This window comes from Neophocaena asiaeorientalis, unplaced genomic scaffold (assembly GCF_003031525.2).
Source record: "Neophocaena asiaeorientalis asiaeorientalis breed wild unplaced genomic scaffold, Neophocaena_asiaeorientalis_V1.1 scaffold965, whole genome shotgun sequence".
Classification (NCBI taxonomy): domain Eukaryota; kingdom Metazoa; phylum Chordata; class Mammalia; order Artiodactyla; family Phocoenidae; genus Neophocaena; species Neophocaena asiaeorientalis.
Window position 1 is genome coordinate 405,162 of NW_020172079.1, and position 23,706 is coordinate 428,867.

Here is a 23,706-nt window from a genome sequence, read left to right on the forward strand (position 1 = left end):
TGAGAACACTTAAGATTTACTCTTTTAGTAAATTTCAAGTATACAATACAGTACTGTTAACTGTAGTCACCATGCTGTACATTAGATCTCCAGAACTTATTATATTGCATAATTGAAACTTAGTACCCTTTGCCCAGTATCTCCCCATTTCTCCCTCTCCTCAGCCCCTGGCAACCCCCATTCTATTCTCTGCTTCTATGAGTACGACTATTTTAGGTTCCACATATAAGTGAGATCATGTGGTATTTGTCTTTCTGTGCCTTGCTTATTTCACTTAGCATAATGCCCTCTAGGTTCATCCGTGTTGTCACAAATGGCAGGATTTCCTTCTTTTTCAAAAAAAGGCTGAATAATATTCTATTATTATTATATATAGCTTTCACATTTTCTTTATCCATTCATCAGTTGATAAATACTTAGGTTGTTTTCACATCTTGGCTATTGTGAATAATGCTGCAATGGACACGGGAGTTCAGATATCTCTTTGAGATAGTGATTTCTTTTCCTTTGAATATATACCCAGAAATGGGATTGCTGGATCAGATGATAGAATTATTTTTAGCTTTTTTGTGGAACTTCCATATTGTTTTCCATCATGGCTATACCAGTTTACATTCCCACCAATACAGTACATAAGGGTAGAAGCCACTCTTGCAAGCTCCAGTCTAGGTGTTCTTTCTGCTACCAGATAATCATTGCATGCCTCACTCAGAATCTCACATGGGCTTTCATATGGGCTCTGGAAAAAAGAGATAGGGTGTCTGACTTATTGAGGGGAATGCCAGAAGTTTGTTTACTTAAGTCTCACTGACAAGTTTGTTCTTGGCCTACTGTATTCTCGAATAACTCAGTTTTCCCTTCAACTAGATGGAGTAAAAAGGGATCATCTGAATAGGAAAATGGCCCTTTGTAAACAGTCTTCAGTCACGCTCAGCTTCCACATCCTCAGCCATGTCAGCAATGTGTCATCAACCTGAAAAAGCTCACCAGAGTTTCAGATCGTTGACTGACAAAGCAGGCACCCCTGCCCTGGCTCAAGCCTAACCACGCTACCATAAGATACATTGATTATAACTATACTATTCCAAGGTGGTATGGAACCCAAAGCTACTTCTAGGAGGAATAGAAGCTAAGGCATATCACTCTCTGTTTCCCCCATCACTCTAGCTTGGTATAAGTGAAATCAGATTTAAATTAAGGGTATCTTCTCAGTACATTTGGCTTCACCCCTCTGCTCATATTGCAGTTTCCTGGGCTATGCTCTGCCCAACCATGTTTCCTAAGGCCTGAGAGTCTCCATCATCCCTTGGGGTTTTGATTCTAAACTGACAAGGCAGAAAGTAGGCTTTTTCTGAATCTCCACTTTCTTGCTTTTTTCCCCTTAGATACCTACCCCACCCCCACCCTCACCCCCAGCCCAGGAAGGCCTTTTCCTTCTACCCCATGTACCCCATGTACTGGGAAATGCCCTTACATCATAAATTATATCCTTCCTGCTCTGTGACTTAGAGTAAAGATGCTTTATTCCACATACTCCAAGCTTTTAACCTATAAATCCTTTTTTTTTTTCCCTGCCACAAATCCTGGCTCTTACAAATGAAATAAAACTTTAGCTTTAACAGTTGCTTTCTCTAAAATACTTTTTATTTAAGAACCTATTATGAAAGTCAGAAGTTAAAAACTGAGGAAGAGGGGCAGGGAGTGAGGTCCTAGACTGAAAACAGGGAGATTAGGTTAAAATGTACACAAGAATAGTGAGATCCCTCAGCTTCCTTCCTTATCCGTTTATCTTTTCTCAGGAAGCAGCAGGAAGATGTACTCCATCACAATGAGGGATTAAACCAAGAAAGAGAAGGTGTGGGATTCAGGAAGCAGAAAGAATGTGTAGGGAATTCTCAGGATGGTCCTGAAGGAAAACCCCAGGATGACAGCTGTGCATTAGTCCTAGAGAGCAACCAGTCCAGACTGGCAGGGAGTATGGAGGGCTCCAGGAGACGATGATCATCTGCTTGCTTTCGCCATATGGAAAGTTGAATTATTGCTGTTAAAGGGCATGGGAAGATCTAGCCACTAGAAAAATGCAACAACAACAAAAAAGCTCAACAAATTCTAAGGAGCAACAATTACTGACTCCAGAAAAAAAAAATTGCCAGAAAAAGGAGAGGTAATCATAGTCAACTGCTTAACTCAGCAGTGAACAGTATTTAAATATCCAATTAATGTAAACTCTGTTGCTTTGATTTAAAAAGAAAATGTGGGATATATCAATATTTATGATGGGAAAACAGGGAGAAGAATATGGATGGAAGTAAGCTACATTCTCACCAAAATAGTATGGTAAGTCAGTGTCCAAAACTGATGAATTAAGATGTAGCTATTTAAGCACATTATTTAGAAATATGAAGATAACCACAGAGAGAAACAGCTAAAATATTTAAAAATATTTGCTCCTGGGGAGTGGAATATAACCCCCAATTTTTTGGTGGTTCTTTTGAATAACACTCTCTCCAACAGAAACAAAAACTAAACTCCACCTAACAAATCAATTTGTTTAGAAACAAATTGTATATTTAAAGGTTTAAACCAGAAAAAAAAAAAAAACAACAAAACCAAGACACTTCAAACTGTACCTGCACCAACCAATATTCTCCTTGATTTAAGGCCCCTCACATTTGCTTCCCATCTAATCTTGGAAGAACCTCAGGGAGTTGTTGTTGTCTTTTTTTTTTTTTTTAATGTGCCACAGGCAACACCCTCAGTTAAGAGGACATATCAGTCTTTTTAGGGCCGAAAGTCAACTACTGATAGACATTGATCGTAAGCTTGTGATGATACCATCTTCTTTGTACTTTAAAATTTGGGGAAGTTTTTCTGTTTTGATCTCAAGTTTTCCTGTTTCAAACCTGTGATTCTTTGTGGAAGTTTACATTATGATTCTTGTTATTTCAAAAGATTCATGACATAAACTACTGAACATATGTAGTTCTAGAAGCTCTTAATTATAATTGATAAAAGAGCAACACATTTTATTTATTCTTCTTTACTTATATTGTCTGATAAACACAATAAACTATCTTAAATACAATACTGAATTGGTATAATTGTTAAACTCGAGGAAGCTATACGGTTTGTGACTAAATACAGTGATTGCATCTCGATGCCCTCTTGTATATACGTTGTCCACATTTTTTTTGTTTCTCGTGTGCAACGAAAACAGCTCTCATGGCCGAGTACATATTGCAGTGAAATATTCCACCATGACCACATTTAATGAATTTATTTGATGCTCTTAACTTTCATCCCAGTATCATGAAATGCAGTCTGCCGAGTAGTACTTCTCATTTTTTATATTACCCTTGTACTTGTTTACAGCTAGTTAAAGATTTGAATCTGGAACTTCTCTTTAATGATTCCTACTACAGCACTTCACTCTTGTCATTTTCAGAAGTTGCCTTCAACTTTCTGTGCCTTCTTTTTTTCCTAGCCCTTTGTTTCAATCTCCTAGTCTTTGTGATTTCTCCTCTCATGTCTCATGAGCATTTTTCCTACCATTTTTCAGAGTTCTTCACACTTCAGCAATTTTCTTCAAAGACTATAAATATTTGATTAGGTAGCTAAATGTTAACAATACATAAATATTTCATACAATAAGTTTAGTAAAAACAATTTTGTGTATTCTATTAAGTTCACATGGGTGATACATTTCAATGTTACCTAGTCGAAATTCTAAGCTGATTTTGTAGGATTAAGTAAGTAATATCCTAGAAACATATACAATTCTTATAAATAGTTACACATTACCCATCAATGTAGTATTTAAAAACTAACAGTCATGGATTTTTCATAAATACTAAATGCTGGCACAGTCTGGAATGAGTGTGTGATAGCCATGTCAGATGAGTACCTGAGCATATGATGGATGGATGGATGGATGGATGGATGGGGGAAAAAACATAGATGAATAAGTAGATAGATAGTAGATAGATAGATAGATTAGTCTCATGCTTTGACTTTCTTCCCCCAAGGTGTTCTTGAATTACCCGTTCAGTGATATAGGAGTTTAACAATGATAGAAAGCTGAGTTTTCCAGTTTATACATTTTTATAGGTGTGTAATATTTCAGGAAAAAAAAACCTTTGAAAATGGGAACTTACAAATGGATTCAAGAATAATTATTTATTTTACAAAATGATTTATCCAGACTCCTTATTTAAGAAACGTTAGATCTCATGTAATATGTAAGGCAAGCCAGTCCCATATATGTGTTACTCCTGTAGTTTTCATTTAGGATTGGTATATTTGTCCTCCCTAAATTGTTGGCTGCCAGCAATTCCAGCAATCAAGTTGAATACAAACTGAACTTAAAATACATGTTTATTGAGGTGCTTGGTATAACATTTTACTTTTGAATGTGGACTGAGCTTCTGTCTGACAATAGGTCCCTGGAATTGAAACACAGCAGCATTACTGGATTTTTTTTTTTTTTTTCGGTACGCGGGCCTCTCACTGTTGTGGCCTCTCCCGTTGCGGAGCAAAAGCTCTGGACGCGCAGGCTCAGCGGCCATGGCTCACGGGCCCAGCCACTCCGTGGCATGTGGGATCCTCCCGGACCGGGGCACGAACCCGTGTCCCCTGCATTGGCAGGCTGACCCTCAACAATTGCGCCACCAGGGAAGCCCGACTGGATGTTTTATAAAACCATTTTATCAAGTGAAAGTTAACATAAAATAACAAACATGTATTTTAACTATGATTTTTCTAAATATGAAGAGAAGTATAGGAAGCATAACAAAAATTAACCCATCACCCAGTTTTAATAAATTCTAAAACGCTGTCATATTTTCCTATAAAACATTAAAGGGGGACTTCACTTAATGGTTTTCTATTTTAAAAAATTGTGTAAATATCATAAAATATTTCATGGTTTTATGTGTTTCAAAATTTTAAACAAACGGCATCATTCCATATAAATCCTTTTGCAACTTGGTTTTTCCATTCAGAATTAGATTTTTGAGATTTATCCATAGTTCATTCATAAATAAAGCCAGTTATTTACCCCTTCTCTTACTGAAGCTAAGGTTGTTTCCACTTCTTTTAATATTACAAATAATGCTATAGTAAACATCCTATGTATTTCTCCTTGTGCAAATGGACAAGAATTCATTGAGAGCAGTGGCTCTCAAACTTGGGCATGTATCAGAATCACCTCGAATGCATATTAAAACACCAGTTGCTTGCCTCTGGAACTGTACACTCTCCACCATAATACAAAAGCTGCTAAATCCAGGCTTCCATAGCTAAGGGCTCTAGATCCATGTCATGATTTGTACTAGCCAAACAGATCTCTACATGTTGCTTTTTTGCCCATGTAATTGAGATAAATGTACAATTTATCATCCAAATCAGAACTCTTTTTTTTTTTTTTTGCAGTACACGGGCCTCTCACTGTTGCAGCCCCTTCCGTTGCGGAGCACAGGCTCCAGACGCGCAGGCCCAGCGGCCATGGCTCACAGGCCCAGCCGCTCTGTGGCACATGGGATCCTCCCGGACCGGGACAGGAACCCATGTCCCCTGCATCGGCAGGCGGACTCCCAACCACTGTGCCACCAGGGAAGCCCCCAAATCAGAACTCTTTTGAGTGTGAAAGGAAGCATTATTAATAATTATAACATGACGCCCTACTCATCACCCAGTTCTATACGTAACAGCAAAAGAGTCTGGGAAATGTAGTTGGGGATTCTAGTTTAGGAAGATTTACTCTGTACAGAAATATCAAAATCAGCCCAAGGCCTTCAAAAAATTTTGGACAGGCCTACATAACAATGATTACTTTGTAATTATTTGAAGTTTTATTTACTTATTTTCCCATCTTATTCCACTGGCTAGGACTACCAGAACAGTGTTGAATAATTGTGGTGACAACAATCATTTTTCTCTTCCTCCTTGTCTCAAAGGAAATGCTTCTAAAGTTTCATTATTTTTATTTATTTATTTTTTGAATTTATTTTGGGCTGCGTTGGGTCTTTGTTGCTGTGCGCGGGCTTTCTCTAGTTGCGGCGAGTGGGGATGACTCTTTGTTGCGGTGCGTGGGCTTCTCATTGTGGTGGCTTCTCTTGTTGTGGAGCATGGGCTCTAGGTGCCCGGGCTTCAGTAATTGTGGCACACAGGCTCAGTAGTTGTGGTGCACGGGCTTAGTTGCTCTGCCACAGGTGGGATCTTCCCAGAGCAGGGCTCAAACCCCTGTCCCCTGCGTTGGCAGGTGATTCTTAACCACTGCGCCACCAGGGAAGTCCCTAAAGTTTCATTATTAATTGTGATGTTTTCTGTAGAGTTTTAAAATATGCTTTTGTCAGGTTTAGGAAATTTGCTTGTATTCCTGATTTTCTGAGGATTTTTCTTTTTATTATGATGATGTGCTAAACTTAATAATGCTTTTTTCTACATATAGGAAGATAATTAATGGTTTTTCTCCTTTAGTCTATAAATGTGTTAAAATACATTAAAGATTTTCTAGTGTTAAACCATCCTTGAATTCTTAGGATAAGTTTTACTGGGTAATATTATATATATATATATGTTTATGGTATAAATTATTGGCTTTTGTATGTTAATATCTTATTTAGATTGTTGCAAATATGTTCAGAAATGAGCTGAGTTACAAATTTCCTTTCTAATATCGTAATTTTTCAGTCTTGATGTCAAGTCATGTCATCCTCATTAAAATGGGATAGGAAGTTTTCCATGTTTTTGTATTCTCTTGAAAAACATTAAGATAATGATCATTGGAAGTTTGTCTGTGTTTTCCTAAAAAACCGTCTGGCTTGGTGTGATTTTTATTTTGTACCCATAGTCTATATTATTTCACAAACTGCTATCTTTGCTATTTCTATTTAAACATATCTGCATCCTCTAAGAACTCAGTGTCAAATCTCATGGACTTTGATGTGAATAAAAACTAAAAATTGGGGAGGGATCAAGATAGCAACATAGGACTTCTCTCCTCCCATGGATACACCTAATGAATGGAGAAATTCCCTCTGAAAGAAACCTAGAAACTAGCTGAGTAACTTCTACACATCAGGCAACTGAGGAAATACCCACATCGAAATGAGTAGGAAAGGCTAAAACACACTCTCACTTTATGGCCAGGCCCCACCGCAGCACAGCACCATACAATTGGGAGGGAACCTGAAACTCCCAACTTCTCCATGAGGTGCAGAGGGTTTGGACTGCACATATAGGGCCCCAACTTTTTTAACATTTCCACTCAAGAGATGGGCCTCTAAAACATCTATCTCTGAAAGCCAATCGGGCTTTTATCCACAAGACCCACAGGACTATGGGAAACAAAGAAGTAGTTTTTAATGGGTGATTGAGCATTCACTGTGGCTAGCCTTCCAGGGCTCAGTGCATATGGAGCAAGCAAAGATACCCATCTTCCAGTCTTTCTTTGGAAGTGCATGGACTGCATACTTTATAACCTGCTGCCTGAGGGTCTGGCTTCTAATTTGCATACATCCAGGGGCTAACTGAAATCCTCCACAAAACCTGGGAGAGCTGGTGGGTATTTCTGTCACCTTCTTCTGGCTCAGTCCAATGATAAAACCAGGTTGCCAACATCTCTCTGGAAGGAGCTTGTGCCACGCCTGGCACCTCAGCTTTTGCAGCTGTAAAATGAGGGATGGGGCTCTGGATCACCTGGCTCTGATAGCCAGTGGGTCCCATAGGACTGTAGCAAGCAAATAGTTTTTAAACAGGTGTGGGAACACTCCTCTATGATTGTACAGTCAGGTTCAGTCCAGAGGGAACAGGCAAAAATGCTCATCTCCCATATTCTCCCTGGAGGATCCTAACTACATATTTTCCCAGCTGCTATCTGAGGGTCTAGCTTCTAATCAGCTGGCATCTATGTGATGACCACAGTCCTCCCCTTTGGGATACTGACGAGTCTTGGCATATCCTCTAATGGAGCCACATAAGAACAAAGATAGTGGTTTGGACAATGACAAAAATTTGAGAGACAATCAGAAGGTCGGGCCAGGCTGATTGATGATGTTCATCTTATACATACAACCAATCTGTTCTGACTCAGAGAGATGGCTGCTTTATCTAATCTGCAGAAGACAACACAGAGAGTCAAGGAAAATGAAGAAACAGGGGAATATGTTAAACAAACAAACAAACAAAAACCAGGATAAATCTCCAGAAACCAATCTTAATGAAATGGAGATGAATGATTTACCTGATAGGAAGTTAAAATAACAATCATAAAGATGCTCACCAAGGTCAGGAGGGCAATGCATTTAAAAAGTGAGAATGTCAACAGAGAGAAGATATTAAAAACTGCCAAACAGAAATCATATTGCTGAAGAGTACAATGACTGAACTGAAAAATTCAATAGAGGAGTTCAATAGCAGACAAACCAACTGGAAGAAAGGATCAATGTACTCAAAGGCAGTGCAGTCAAATTCATCCCTTAATAGGAGCGAAAAGAAAAAAGAATGAAAAAGAGTGAAGACAGCTTAAGGGACTTACGGAACACCAATAAGTGGACCAATATACTCATTATAAGGGTCTGAGAAGGAGAAGAGATAGAAAGGAGCAGAAAGCTTATTCAAAGAAATAATGGATGGAAACTTCCCTAACCTGGGGAAGGAAACAGACATCCAGATCCAGGAAGCCAAATGAATCCCAAATAAGACGAATCTAAGAGATCCACATCAAGACATATTATAATTAAATTGTCAAAAGCTAAATACAAAGAATTTTAAAAGCAGCAGGAGAAAAGCAACTTGTTATGTACAAGGGAACCTGGTAAAACTATCAGCAGATTTTTCTTTTTAAAAAAAATTTACTTATTTTTTGCCGTGCTGGGCTTTCGTTGCTGCGCGCGGGCTTTCTCTAGATGTGGTGAGCATGGGGCTACCCTGTTGCAGTGCGCGGGCTTCTGATTGCAGTGGCTTCTCTTGTTGTGGAGCATGGGCTCTAGGCTCACGGGCTTCAGTAGTTGTGCTGCATGGGCTCAGTAGTTGTGGCTCGTGGGCTCTAGAGCGCAGGCTCAGTAGTTGTGACGCATGAGCTTAGTTGCTCCATGGCATGTGGGATCTTTTCAGACAAGGGCTCGAACCTATGTCCCCTGCATTGGCAGGCAGATTCTTAACCACTGTGCCACCAGAGAAGCCTTATCAGCGGATTTTTCAGCAGAGACTTTGCAGGCCAGAATGGAGTGGGATGATATATCCAAAGTACTGAAAGAAAAGAAACTGTTGGGCTTCCCTGGTGGTGCAGTGGTTGAGAGTCCGCCTGCCGATGCAGGGGACACGGGTTCGTGCCCGGTCCGGGAGGATCCCACATGCTGCGGAGTGGCTGGGCCTGTGAGCCATGGCCGCTGAGCCTGCGCGTCTGGAGCCTGTGCTCTGCAACGGGAGAGGCCACGACAGTGAGAGGCCTGCATACCACAAAAAAAAAAGAAAAAGAAAAGAAAAGAAACTGTCAAACAAGAATACCCTATCCAGCAAAACTGTCCTTCAGAATTGAAGGAGAGATACAGAATTTTCCAGACAAAGAAAAGCTGAAAGAGTTCATTACCACTAGGCCAGCCTTACAAGAAATGTTAAAGGGAGTTCTTCAAGCTGAAATGGAAGGATGCTAGTTAGTAACACAAAAGCATATGAAAGTAAGAAACTCACTGGTAATGGTAGACCTGCAGTTGAATTCAATATACTCTAATGTTGTAATGGTGATGGGTAAATCACTTATAACTCTAGTATAAAGGTTAAAAGATGAAAGTATTAAAAAATTATAACTACATTAATTTGATAATGGAGAGACAATATACAAAGATGTAAATTGTGATATCAAAAACATAAAATGTAGGGGGGGGTATAAAAAGGTAGAGCTTTTGTATGCATTTGAACTTAAGTTTTTATCAGCTTAAAATAGACTGTTACAACTATAAGATATTTTATATAACCTCATGGTAACCACAAAGCAAAAGCCTATAGTAAATACAAAATATAAAGAGAAAAGACTCAAAACATACAAGTACAGAAAGTCGTTAAATAACAATGGAAGAGAGCAAGAGAGGAAGAAAGGAACTACAAAACAGCCAGAACATAATTAACTAAATGGCCAAACCTATCAATAATCACTTTAAATGTAAGTAGACTAAATTCTCCAGTCAAAAAATAGAGTCGGGGCTTCCCTGGTGGCACAGTGGTTGAGAGTCCGCCTGCCAATGCAGGGGACACGGGTTCAAGTCCTGGTCTGGGAAGATCCCACATGCTGCGTAGTAACAAAGCCCGTGCGCCACAACTACTGAGCCTGTGCTCCGCAATGAGAGGCCGTGACAGTGAGAGGCCCACACACCGCGAGGAAGAGTGGCCCCCGCTAGCCGCCACTAGAGAAAGCCCTCACACAGAAACGAAGACCCAACACAGCCAAAAATAAATAAATAAATAAATAAACAAATTTATTTAAAATAAAAAAAGCAAAAAAAACAGAGTCATTGAATGGATAAAAAAGAAAACCCAACTATATGCCACCTACAAGAGACTCACTTCAGCTTTAAAGAAACACATAGACTGAAAGTGAAGGGATGAAAAAATATTCCATGCAAATGGAAACCAAAAGAAAGCAGGGGTAGCGATACATATATCAGAGAAGATAGACTTTAAGCCAAAAACTATAGCAAAAGACAAAAATGGTCATTATATAATGGTAAAGGAATCATTTCAACAACAGTAACAGTTGTAACAGTAACAGGATGTAACAGTTGTAAATATTTATGCACCCAACATCAAAACACCTAAATATATAAAGTAAATATTAATAGATCTGGAGGGAGAAATAGACAGCAATACCATAATAGTAGAGGACTTCAGTACTCCTTTCAACCATGAATAGATCATCCAGACAGAAAACCAATAAGGAAACATTGGACTTAAACTATAAATTAAACCAGATGGATGTAACAGAAAAATATAGAACATTTCATCCAACAGAAGCATTCTCTTCAAGCATACATGCAACATTCTCCAGGAGAGATTATATATTAGGCCACAAAACAAGTCTTAATGAATTTAAGAAGATTGAAATCATATCAAGCATCTTTTCTGACCATAATGGTATGGAACTAGAAATCAATTACAAGAAGAAAATTGGAAAATATACAAATAGCTGAAGATTAAACAACATGCTCCTAGACAATCAGTGGGTCAAAGAAGAAATCAAAGCAGAAATTCTAAAAATCTCAGACAAATTAAAATGGAAACACAATATACCAAAGCTTATGGGATGCAGTAAAAGCAATTCTAAGAGGGACGTTTATAGCAATAAATGCCTACATTAATAAACAAGAAAGATTTCCAATAAACAAACTAACTTTACACCTTAATGAACTAGTTATAAGTCACTGTAAGTTATATAGTGATTCAGTTATATATGTAACTGTATATATACAAAATACTGGTTATTAGAAAATATTGAGTAGAATTCCCTGTGCTATACAGTAGGTCCTTGTTGATTATCTATTTTATGTATAGTAGTGTGTATATGTTAATCCCAACCTCCTAATTTATCCTTCCCCCCACCCCCCTTTCCCCTTTGCTAACAATAACTTTGTTTTCTATGTCTGTGAGTCTCTTTCTGTTTGGTCAATAAGTTCATTTGTATCATTTTCTTTTAAGATTGCACATATAAGCTATATCATATGATATTTGTCTTTATCTGGCTTACTTCACTTAGTATGATAATCTCTAGGTCCATCCATGTTGCTGCAAATGGCATTATTTCATTCTTTTTTATGGCTGAGTAATATTCCATTGCATATATATACCACATCTTTTTAATCCATTCACCTCTAGATAGACATGTAGGTTGCTTCCATGTCTTGGTTATTGTAAATAGTGCTGCAGTGAACACTGAAGTGCATGTTTCTTTTTGAATTATGGTTTTCTCTGGATATGTGCCAAGAAGAGGGATTGCAGAATTATATGGTAGCTCTAATTTTAGTTTTTAAGGAATCTCCATAATGTTCTCTGTAGTGGCTGTACCAATTTACATTCCCACCAACAGTGTAGGAGGGTTCCTTTTTCTCCACACCCTCTCCAGAATTTATTATTTATAGACTTTTTGATGATGGCCATTCTGACTGGTGTGAGGTGATACCTCATTGTAGTTTTGATTTGCATTTCTCTGATAATTAGCGATGTTGAGCATCTTTTCATGGGCCCTTTGACCATCTCTATGTCTTCTTTGGAGAAGAGTATATTTAGATCTTCTGCCCATTTTTTGATTTGGTTGTTTGGTTTTTTGATATTGAGCTGTAAGAGCTATTTGTGTATTTTGTAGATTAATCTCTTGTTGGTTGCATCATTTCCAAATATTTTCTCCCATTCTGTAGGTTGTCTTTTGGTTTTGTTTATGGTTTCTTTTGCTCTGCAAAAGCGTTTAAGTTTCATTAGGTCCCATTTGTTTGTTTTTGGTTTTATTTCCATTACTCTAGGAGGTAGATCAAAAAAGATCTTGCTGTGATTTATGTCAGAGTGTTCTTCCTATGTTTTCCTCTGAGTTTTATAGTGTCTGGTCTTCCATTTAGGTCTCTAATCCCTTTTGAGTTTATTTTTGTGTATGGTGTTAGGGAGTGTTCTAATTTCATTCTTTTACATGTAGCTGTCCAGTTTTCCCAGCACCACTTATTGAAGAGACTGTCTTTCCTCCATTGTATATTCTTGCCTCCTTTGTCATCGGTTAATTGACCATAGGTGCATGGGAGAGACATTACAATTTATAGCACAGAAATATTGAAGATCATAAGAAACCACTTTGAACAATTATATGCCAACAAATTAGATAACCTAGAAGAAAATGATAAATTTCTGGAAACATACAACTTACAAAGACTGAATCATGATGAAACAGAAAATCTGAACAGACCAATTATTAGTAAGGAGACTTAATCAGTAATCAAAACTTCTCAACAAATAAAAGTCCAGGACAAAATGTCTTCACTGGTGAATTCTACCAAATATTTAAAGAAGGATTAATACCAATCCTTTTCAATATTTCTCAAACCCTTCCAAAAAATAGATGGGAAGGGGACACTTTCAAACTCATTTCATGAGGCCAGCATTACCCTTGTACCAAAGTTGGATAAGGACACTATAAGAAAAGAAAACTACAGACTAATATATCTGATGAACATAAATGCAAAAATCCTCAACAAAATATTAGCCAACCAAGTTCAACAGTACATTAAAAAGATCATACACCAAGATCAAATAGTATTTATCCCAGGAATGCAAGGATGGTTGAACGTTTGTAACTCAATAGATTAGATACATCACATTAAAAAAATGAAGGATAAAAATCACATGATTATTTCAATAGATGCAGAAAAAACATTTGACAAAATTCAACATCTTTTTTATGATAAAAACTCACTCTCAATAAATTTAGTATAGAAGGAACACACTTTAACATAATCAAGGAGGTATATTACATGCTCACAGCTAACATCATACTCAATGGTGAAAAGCTGAAAGCTTTTCCTCTAAGATCAGGAACAAGACTAAGCATGCCCACTCTCACCACTTTTATTCAATATAGTACTGGAAATCCTAACCAGACCAATTAGGCAAGAAAAAGAAATAAAAGGCATCCAAACTGGAAAGGAAGAAGTAAAATTGTCTCTGTTTGCTGATAGTGTGATAATACATTAGAAAATCTTAAAGGCTCCCCCAAAAAACTATTAGAACTAACAAATGAATTCAGTAAAGCTGTAGGGTATAAAATCAATATACAAAAATCAGTTGTGTTTCTAAATACTTAACAATGGATTACTGGAAAGAAAAATGAGTTGGACAATGACAAATACTGCGTGGCATCACTTACATTGGAATATTAAAAAAAGTCAAAGTCATAGGAACAGAGGATAGAATGGTGGTTGCCAGGGCTGGGAATTGGGGTAATTGGGGGAGACTCGTAAAAGGGTACAATCTTTCAGTTATAAGATGAATAGGGGGACTTCCCTGGTGGTGCAGTGGTTAAGACTCCACACTCCCAATGCAGGGCGCCTGGGTTTGAACCCTGGTCAGGGAACTAGATCCCACATGCATGCCACAACTAAGAGTTCACATGCCACAACTAAGGAGCCCACGTGCCACAACTAAGGAGCTGGGAAGCTGCAACTAAGGAGCCATCAAGCTGCAACTAGGGAGCCCACCTGCTGCAACTGAGGAGCTCACGTGCTGCAACTAAGGAGCAGGTGAGCTGTAACTAAGGAGCCCACCTGCCACAACTAAGACCCAGTGCAATCAAATAAATAAATAAATATTAGAAAAGATGAATAGGGTCTTAGGATCTAATGTATAGCATGCTGACTATATCTGATAACACTGTTAGTGTATAAATGAAATTTACTAAGAGTAGAACTTGTGTTATCATCAAAAAATAAAAAAAGAGGTAAATACGTAAGGTGATGGATGTGTTAACTCAATGGTGGAAACCTTTCACAATGTATACATATATCAAATAATCACATTGTACACTTTAAATATATTATAGTTTTACTTGACAGTTATACTTCAGTAAAGCTGAAATCAAATCACGTCAGGAACTATTACCTGGATAAAAAAGAAGGTATGGGAGAAATAACACCCTCAGGAAAAATATGAACCAATGGGGACCGAGCCCTGTATTAATGCCCTTAGGAGAGACAATTCTCAGAGGATCCAGTGGAGTCGAGCCCTTTTGCCTAAAACAGTGACTTCAGTAACACTTCCTTTCCTGGCTTTCTCCTCCTCTGTCTCACTCTCCCTCCTCCTTCACTCCTACTCCCTGGGATCACCCCTCAGTAAACACCCTGCACCCAATCCTGGTCTAAGGCTTTGCTGAGGGGAACCAAATCGAAGGCACAGATCTCTTGCAATTTTATACTGTTTATAGGTAGGTATGGTTTTAGCACTGATTTGTATGCTTGCGCCCAGAGACAATGTATAGTGCTCTTTTGCATATTTTTAAACTCTATTTAACGAGTATCTTACTAATAAGAAAAACTCAAAAGGGAAATAATCATCCTCCTAAAAGGAAAATTTCTCTCTTCTTCTAATCTCTTTCTCCATTATTTCTCAAAACAAAACAAACTTTAAAAAACCAAAACAATCCTCCCATAATCAAAACAACCTATTTCCACAAAAATATTTTAAACATATAATTCATGACATAGCATCACAAAATGGTGAAAATTGTAGTCCAGATGTAGAATAATATCTGGACCAGCTTTCATCATAGCACTAATATGAAGCCTAGTTCAAGGATGATGAAAAAGGAAGTAGCATTTAAACATTTTAATTAATTAATTTATTTATGGCTGCGTTGGGTGTTCGTTGCTGCGTGTGGGCTTTCATTGCAGTGGCTTCTCTTTTTGCGGGGCACGGGCTGTAGGCACACAGCCTTCAGTAGTTGTGGCTTGCAGGCTCTAGAGCGCAGGCTCGGTAGCTGTGGTGCACAGGCTTAGTTGCTCTGCGGCATGTGGGATCTTCGTGGACCAGGGCTTGAACCCGTGTCACCTGCATTGGCAGGTGGATTCCTAACCACTGAGCCAGCAGGGAAGCCTGGAAGTAGCATTTTAGTATATGAAAGTCTAGGTAAAATTACATGGGCTGTGTCATAGTATTTGTGTGTCTAAATTTAAGAGAAATTAAGTAACTCTGAAGCTGTGCACTGTCATCTCCAGGTGTTTATCACGTGAAAGAATGAAGCCATTCAAAGGAAAACCTTCAGGCTCATGCCAGAAGATGTTTCCAGCTGCATAAATGCCTAACTCAGCTACTAGTCCTTACAAATTAAGGAGCTCATTGAAAATTCAAGCTCTAGCCACAAGCTACATCTGGGCTCAGATTTTGAAATCAGTATCTCCTGCTGATCAAACTGTGACACAGTCAAAGTAATAGGCCTGGCTTCTCACTTAACCCTCAATGAGGCCTTTTCCCTCTGCAGTGGTGTGGCATTTAAAATCTAAGTCCTTCATGTGCACTGCAAACCATTCCTTCTCAGGGCAGATGGGAGTAAGAAATCTATCTGTTTCAGTCTATACCATTATATGAAGAGCATTAGGTAATGAGTGACCTTGTAAAGTCAGCAAAGGACAACCAGATTACTTGGAATAATAATTGACAGGTAAGGGACAGGTAAGGAATGGCAGACAGGTAGTGGATGTTGTGCAGTGATAAGCTGCACAACATTTTGGAGAGAAGGACTTTATTTTCAGATGCCTCTAGTAACACTGCTGATAGTAAGGAGTTGATATTAATAAATGGCTAAACAATCATTTTAAATTAGCACATTTGTCATTTAGAAGCAATGCTTGTATAACAATGGTTCAATTCCATTCCCTAGAGAAGAAACTACTGTTAACAGTTAATTATGCATCTTTTCAGAAACTTTTAATGACTATGTAAACACATACATACCTTGTACTTTTTACACAAAGAAGTCGTGCAACTTGCATCATAAACATCTTTCCATATCAGGTCATATGGATATTTTAAATTCTTTTTAACTATTGCAGAATATTGTGGGAAATACTTTATTCAACCAGTCTCCTAATGATGGACATTTAGGGTGTTTACAATCTTCAATCTTTCACTAAACCTGCTGAAACAAATAATATTATTCATGTGGCATTTTATTCAAGTATGAGTATATGTATATTTTTTCTAGGATAAATTCCTAATAAGTAGAATAGCTGGATTAAAAGTTATGTATATTTTAAACTTTGATAGATATTGCCAAATTTCTATCCAAAGAATAAATTCCTTGAAGTAGAATTGCTGGGTCAAGTTGTATATACCTCTCACCTTTCAGAAATGTTATACCAATTTATATTCCTGGACAATATGGCAAACTAGATAATCTGAAAACCTTCTCAAAAAGACACCTGGGATATTGATATATAACAAATATCTCATCTGTAGAGCTAGGCTTGAAAAAAAGTAAGGCAAATCCCCAGGGACCAAAAATGAAGAAGCTGAAAACCAAGGGAGGAAGCAGTCATTGAAGTCACAGATATCCAGGGGCATTTGCTGTTCCAGGTAACCAGGATGCTGAGTGTTTAACAGCCACATGAAGATAAAACCTTGGTCATAGCAAAGTGGAGAACCAAGGTGAAACCAAGACCCTCACATGAAACTGGAATCCTCAAGCACTACATCTGCCATGAAAAGATGGACTAGAAAAAAATAACCTGCAAAAAGAAATAATAAAGCAAATTCTCTGGCTTGGCCTGGTGATACAGTTGGAAAAAAAGTTTCTGCTGAGGATTTATAACCACAGGCCTGCCCTCAAGTCGATTAGGGGTTCTAATATATACTACTTTGGGCACCTTGGGTGCCTAACAGAAGCAAATGTAAGTCCTCTCCAAAGATTTGTGTCTTCAACCCAGGCTTCATAAGATTCCTGTAGATAAAAAGTTTGATTGAATATAAACTCACAATCCAAAGTTGCATCATATAGGAAAAAACAAATTTTTATGCATGAATGTAAGCAGAGAAAACAGCAGTATTAGCAGGATTTTCAGATAACTGAGTAATCAGATAGTGAATATTAAATGAGTTTTATATTTTTAAAAGGTTTACGGAAATAATATCAGAAGTAAGATATAACTCAGAATATACACAAGACCTGACAGATTTTAAAAAGAAACAAAGTAGGACTTCTAAAAAAAATATGACAAATTTTGGAATGCAATAGAAGGGCTAATTAAGAAGATTAGGCTCAGTTGTGAAAAGAATTAGCAAACTGGGAAGATCTGAGGGAAGTTTCCAAAGTGCAGAACAAAGTTACAAGGATGGAAAATATGAAAGATGTTGAACATGTGAGCATGAAAAGGACAAACATACATTGTATTGGTATTCTAGATAGAGAAGAGAATGGAGGGAAATAGGAAATGTTTGATGAGGTGAGAATTTTACGGAATAGATAAAAGACATGATTTCTGAATCATCAGATTCAGAAAGCACAATAAATTCTAAATTCTGCCATTGCATTTTGACATAAATAACATGTTTTTTTGAAATGTAACTATATTTTCCCAAAATTAGATTGTTTTACATTTTGCAAATATCTTTAATGTTTGGCTCAAGAGGACAACTGGATTCTCATATCTGCTTCCACATTCAATTTGTTCCCATATCACATATCATGTAGCCTCTGGAAAACTCCAAGTTTTGAGTGTATGAAAAGGAAAAAGACAAATCATGTCTTATTATTATTACAAATGTAGTTTTGACCTTGTGGAGCTTTTGAAAGTTTCTCCAGTTTCCTCAAAGGTCTCTAGAGCACACTTTGAGAACCCCTAATTTATAGTAAGTTTCCTGTATGGGTCATGGTTGGTGAACTGGGTGTTACAAACAAATATTCTACACGTACATACACACTTCACGTACGCTTTATGAGAATTGTGATTTTTCAGGAAATTAGAATAAAGTAATGTACACTTGGATTTGAAAGAAAACTTAAGGGATTAATTTCATTTCTCTTCCTTGATTCAAAGGGTACTTCTAGGTCCTGCAGTGCCATTTTTGTGAACATCGAGTACGTTATGTTCATATGTACAGAAGTCTTGGATTATACCAGATAGTTTTTGGTTCATAAGATGGTAGGTGAACTACTTGTCACTGTAGTATGATTGAGTGATATATGTCAAAGATAAATATGATTCTCTACTACACAATTTAAAAACTGCCCCAGAAGTGAAAGACAAAAATCATCTACCAATACAGTGGAGAAAAGACAGCCTCTTCAATAAGTGGTGCTGGGAAAACTGGACAGCTACATGTAAAAGAATGAAATTAGAACACTCCCTAACACCATACACAAAAATAAACTCAAAATGGATTCAAGACCTAAATGTAAGGCCAGACACCATAGTACACTATCAAATGTAAAATGGATAGCTGGTAGGAGGTGGCCGCATGGTGCAGGGAGATCGCCTCGGGGTTTTGTGACCACCTAGAGGGGTGGGATGTGGAGGGTGGGAGGGAGGGAGATGTAAGAGGGAGGAGATGTGGAGATGTATGTGTATGTATGGCTGATTCACTTTGTTGTAGAGCAGAGGCTAACACGCCATTGTGGAGCAATTATACTCCAATAAAGATGTTTTTAAAAAAAAAGAATCCAATTTAAGGAAACAACCTAAATGTCAAAAAGAATCATCTACCAGGAGACCAACGCATTGATATTTCAGAATCATGAGGAAACTAATACAAGAACTGATGCAGAAACACTGACTCTGGAGACCAATGGAGGAGAATTAGATATTTTTTAATTGCTTGGGAAAAGACTCATTTACATAGCTTGAGTTAAATTTTGCTATCAAATTTTCTTAATTTGCATCTGATACTTCTCATTTCCTATTTTATATCATTAAAGAGATGGTCCTCATCTGAATCTGTTAAGGGATCAGATTCTTTTGCTCTGTTGATCTCATCCACATTGAACAAATATGATCCACATGTTTTTCCTGTCTTGTTTATTTCATTGTCTAAAAGCTAAGATGCAAGACATTATTTCAATAGTGCCCAAGAGAAGGACAGTTATAATAACCCATTAGATCTCAGACATCTCATTTTCAATTAAAAAGACTAATATTCTCTCTAAATATTTACATGAGTCCATAAGGCTTAATCACAACTCATTTCTGTTGAAACATAGATAGAAGAAGATTAGCTGCCCAGTTTTTAACATGGTACAAAATGATGTGACTTGCAAAATGATAGAAAGGATTAAAAACTGTTTATTCTCCACCTCATTACAAAAAGGATATGAACTAAAAGGATGATTTGTTCCGGTAGAATTTTGTTTATTAATGCAAACATGTATTGAGTAACTCCTGGGTACTGGGCACCTTGCTCGGCCCTGGGTTATAAAGATAAATCAGAAACAATTCTTGCCTTCATAGTTAAGTAGAGGAGATATGTCTATAAATAAAAATTGATTTATTTAGAGTGCGATAGGTTTATAATAAAGATAGGTAGGTATGAGATGTATTTATGGCACAAAGGGAGTGATACATTCTGCTTATGGAATCAGAAAAGGCTTTATCTTTGAGCTGGTCTTGAGGAATAAGTTGGAGTTTTCAAGGATGTCAAGGAGGGTAAGAGTATGCTAGGCAGAAAGAACTATACATGCAAAGCCCTTGCACGTCCAGGCATGGCTGGAGTAAAGGGTGAAGATGGAGAGCAGTTGGAAATAATGTTGGAGAGTGGGTAGAAATCAGTTTGTCCAGGGTCTGTAGCCAAGCTAGAAAGCTTGGGTCTCTGGTTTTCCAGGTATGCCCTAGCATGCCAGAGGATTCACAGAGGCACCCAGGGGTGTTTGTGGGAATGTGATCCGGCCTAACAGGTAGGGAGTTGCTTCTACTCCTGCTTCAGCAGGAACCACTCAGATTTCACATGTGTGCATGTTTTAAGCTGGACTTTATTTTACTCAACCAATGTTTACTGAGCACATACTAGGTGCAAGGCATTTGGCTGACATACACAATTCCTAGTCACCCAGTGCATAAAATATTGCCTTAAAAATGTTAGAAATGGGCTTCCCTGGTGGCGCAGTGGTTGAGAGTCCGCCTGCCAATGCAGGGGACATGGGTTCGTGCCCCGGTCCGGGAAGATCACACATGCCGCGGAGTGGCTGGGCCCGTGAGCCATGGCTGCTGAGCCTGCGTGTCCGGAGCCTGTGCTCCGCAACGGGAGAGGCCACAACAGTGAGAGGCCTGCATACCGCAAAAAAAAAAAAAAAAGTTAGAAATCCACAGCTATAATTGATGGGGAACCTGACACTGTAGAGTGTCAGGCAAGAGAGTGATATGATCAGATTTGCTTCTTGGAAATCTCACTCTGGTTGCAGTTTGGACAGAAGGTGAGAGAGCAGAGAGGCTGGGCAGAAAATGAAGGTATGAAATCAGTAGGACTTGAGGTACATTGAATGTGGAGAAGAGGACGATGGCGTAGTAGTGTAAGTCCCAGGCTTCTGGCTTAGATGGATGTATCTACCATAAGGAATCCAGGAGAAAGAGACGGGGACTGAAGTAGAACTCTGGGGCTCTCAACTTTTAGGGAGATGTTGGAAGAGGAAGAGCCAGTGAAAGAGACTAAGGGAGAGAAAGAGAGAGAGAGAGAATGAGAAAGAGAAAACAGGAAAAAATGTTACCAGGGAAGGCTTGGTTACAGAATTTCAAGAAGGGAGAGATCAGTATTGTCCGGCGCTGTCAGGAAGACGTTGTAAGATAGACCGAGAAGTCTTCTCTTGATTTGGCAAATGCAGAGGCTTGGGTGACTTTCGCAGAATCATTTTCAGTGGAAGCCAGATTGCAGTGGGCTGAGAAGTGAGGAAGTGGTGAGGAAGTGGAGACAGTAAGACTAGATATCTTCATGAGAATGGCTGTGAAGGCAGAAGGGGAGAGAGCATGATTGCTAGAGAAAATGCTGGAGTAGGAGGCATGAGTTTATCAATATGCACAGTAGAGAAATCCAGAAGGATGGAAAATTGAAGATAATGCTGTGTGTGTGTGTGTGTGTGTGTGTGTGTGTGTGTTTGTGTGTGTGTGTAACTGCTGAGGGAGGTCCCTGAGCAGGTGGGCAGGTGGGAGGAAACTAGTCTCCAGCACAGGTCTTTATTGAGAAGCCCTAAGTATACGAGAATTTAATTGGAATGTATTCAGCACATATGTGTACATGTATCTGCGTATCCACATATTTAGGATATTTTAGGAGGCAAGTTTATTGAAGAATGTTTGAAAATAAATTTGTTTTTTCAGGGTATTGGAGGATTTGGGGTATCAAGGAATTGTGGAATTCAAATCATGCCTTTTTAGTTATTCAATTTCTCTATTTAGGACATTCACATTTCTGAATGACAGAGCCACCTTTGTTTAAGCCTGACTGATAACAATCTGTTCTGGAGTGCTCAGGAACTGCATAGGTTTTTTTTTTAATCATTGGAGATTCCTTAAGAAACTCTTCCCTTTTTTACTTTTTTCCATTCCTTTATTCTTGTTAGCTCTGAGTTTTCCATGAGTCACTCAAAGCTGTTTTCCCCCTCCCTTTAAATGTACCTTACAGCATTCAACAGTGGTTTTTCATTTGCCACCTATGGATCATCCACTTCTTAAATGAAATATTATTTTCTATTCCACAGCTGGATTCTTTCAGAGATGCTGGTGATCCTCTGAGACAAACCAGATGTGTGAAGTTATTAGCCTTTGGGGATGACTTTAAAATGAGAAATGGCATCATATTCTGTAAACAGTCACTGGTTTGTGCTTTTAAAACATCGTAGATGTCACTTGCAATCCTCTTGCCTGTAGGGCTGATGGCAAGAGGAATGGATGGGAAGATCTGGTTGACACCTATCTCTTCATGGGGCTAAAAGCCTATATTTGTTCTTGAATTTGCTACTAATGTCCAGTGTGGCATGGGAGAAGTATGTTGAATCCCACTATGTGTCAGGTTCTCACTCTAGAGAAAGGAGAGTAATACAGCATCCACAAGGTGGTTCACAGGGGATCATAACACCTGTTTAGCAAGTAAGAGGAAGTTCAACCTAATATCATAAAATGTTCCTGACAGTTGGGCTTGTTAAAAATGTGCAGTGGCCCTCGGGGAGAACTGCACTTGGCACAGGCTTCACCGGGCCATGGTATTTACTAGTGAGTATGAGAGTCAGGCTGGGTCTCCCAGACAGGGACAAGCCTGGTTCCTGCGGTGTTGTATAAGTTTTGACATTGACTTTGGGGCACAGACTTATAAATATCTGACTATCATCATCTTTTCAACTTAATTTACCAAGAGATACATGTTCCTGGTTTATTCAGCATACCAACTCTCTCCACCCCTGGGAACAACTCCTGAACATGTGCTATTACAATTTCTAGTCTGTATTCACTGATTTTATGGTGCCAACAGTTGCTGATTTATCTTCCACAGCTAGACCACCTTTATTGTCACCTGTCTTGATTTTTATTTTCCCCCAAACATATAGAATATATTTTCTCTAAACAGTACCCAAATGCTAGGTTGTCAAAAGGAAGTTGACAAAAGTATGCTGTGCTACACACTGTGAAAGGAGCTAATCAAAGCAGCTTTTTAATTGCTATAGTAATGATTTAGATGTGCAAAATATACTAAATTTAAATTTGCATGAGTAATTAATTAAGCAAAGCTCACAGTTGACAGACGTAATTGGCACATCCAAAATTGAAACCACATCCTGGTCCTCTTAACTTGGAGCCAAAAAAGACAACATGAAGCACTCCAAATCCCCTTCTTTACACTATCTGCTGGTCTGGTTTCCAATTCGCATATTTAGGTTTGTTATGCATGGAGCATAGTTAATTGCAAAACATTCCTGAGGATCTTACTTTTTTTTTTTTAACAAAAAAGTCTCATGAGTTTTGGTATATTTGCTCAATCTTTTGGCAGCTACATTTTATCTAAGAGTGGAAACCTTCTCAAATAGAGGGAAAGATATCTCTATATCTATTATCTCAATCTGTCTATTACTATCTTTCATCTATTTATTTGTCTTCCTATAAATTGTTGTTTGATCAGCTTTTATGCTACATAAATATTTTATATGGGGAAGAGACACTGAAAACTATGTAATGTCAGGTCAAGTTACCATGAAGCTCTATCAGTAGAGATACA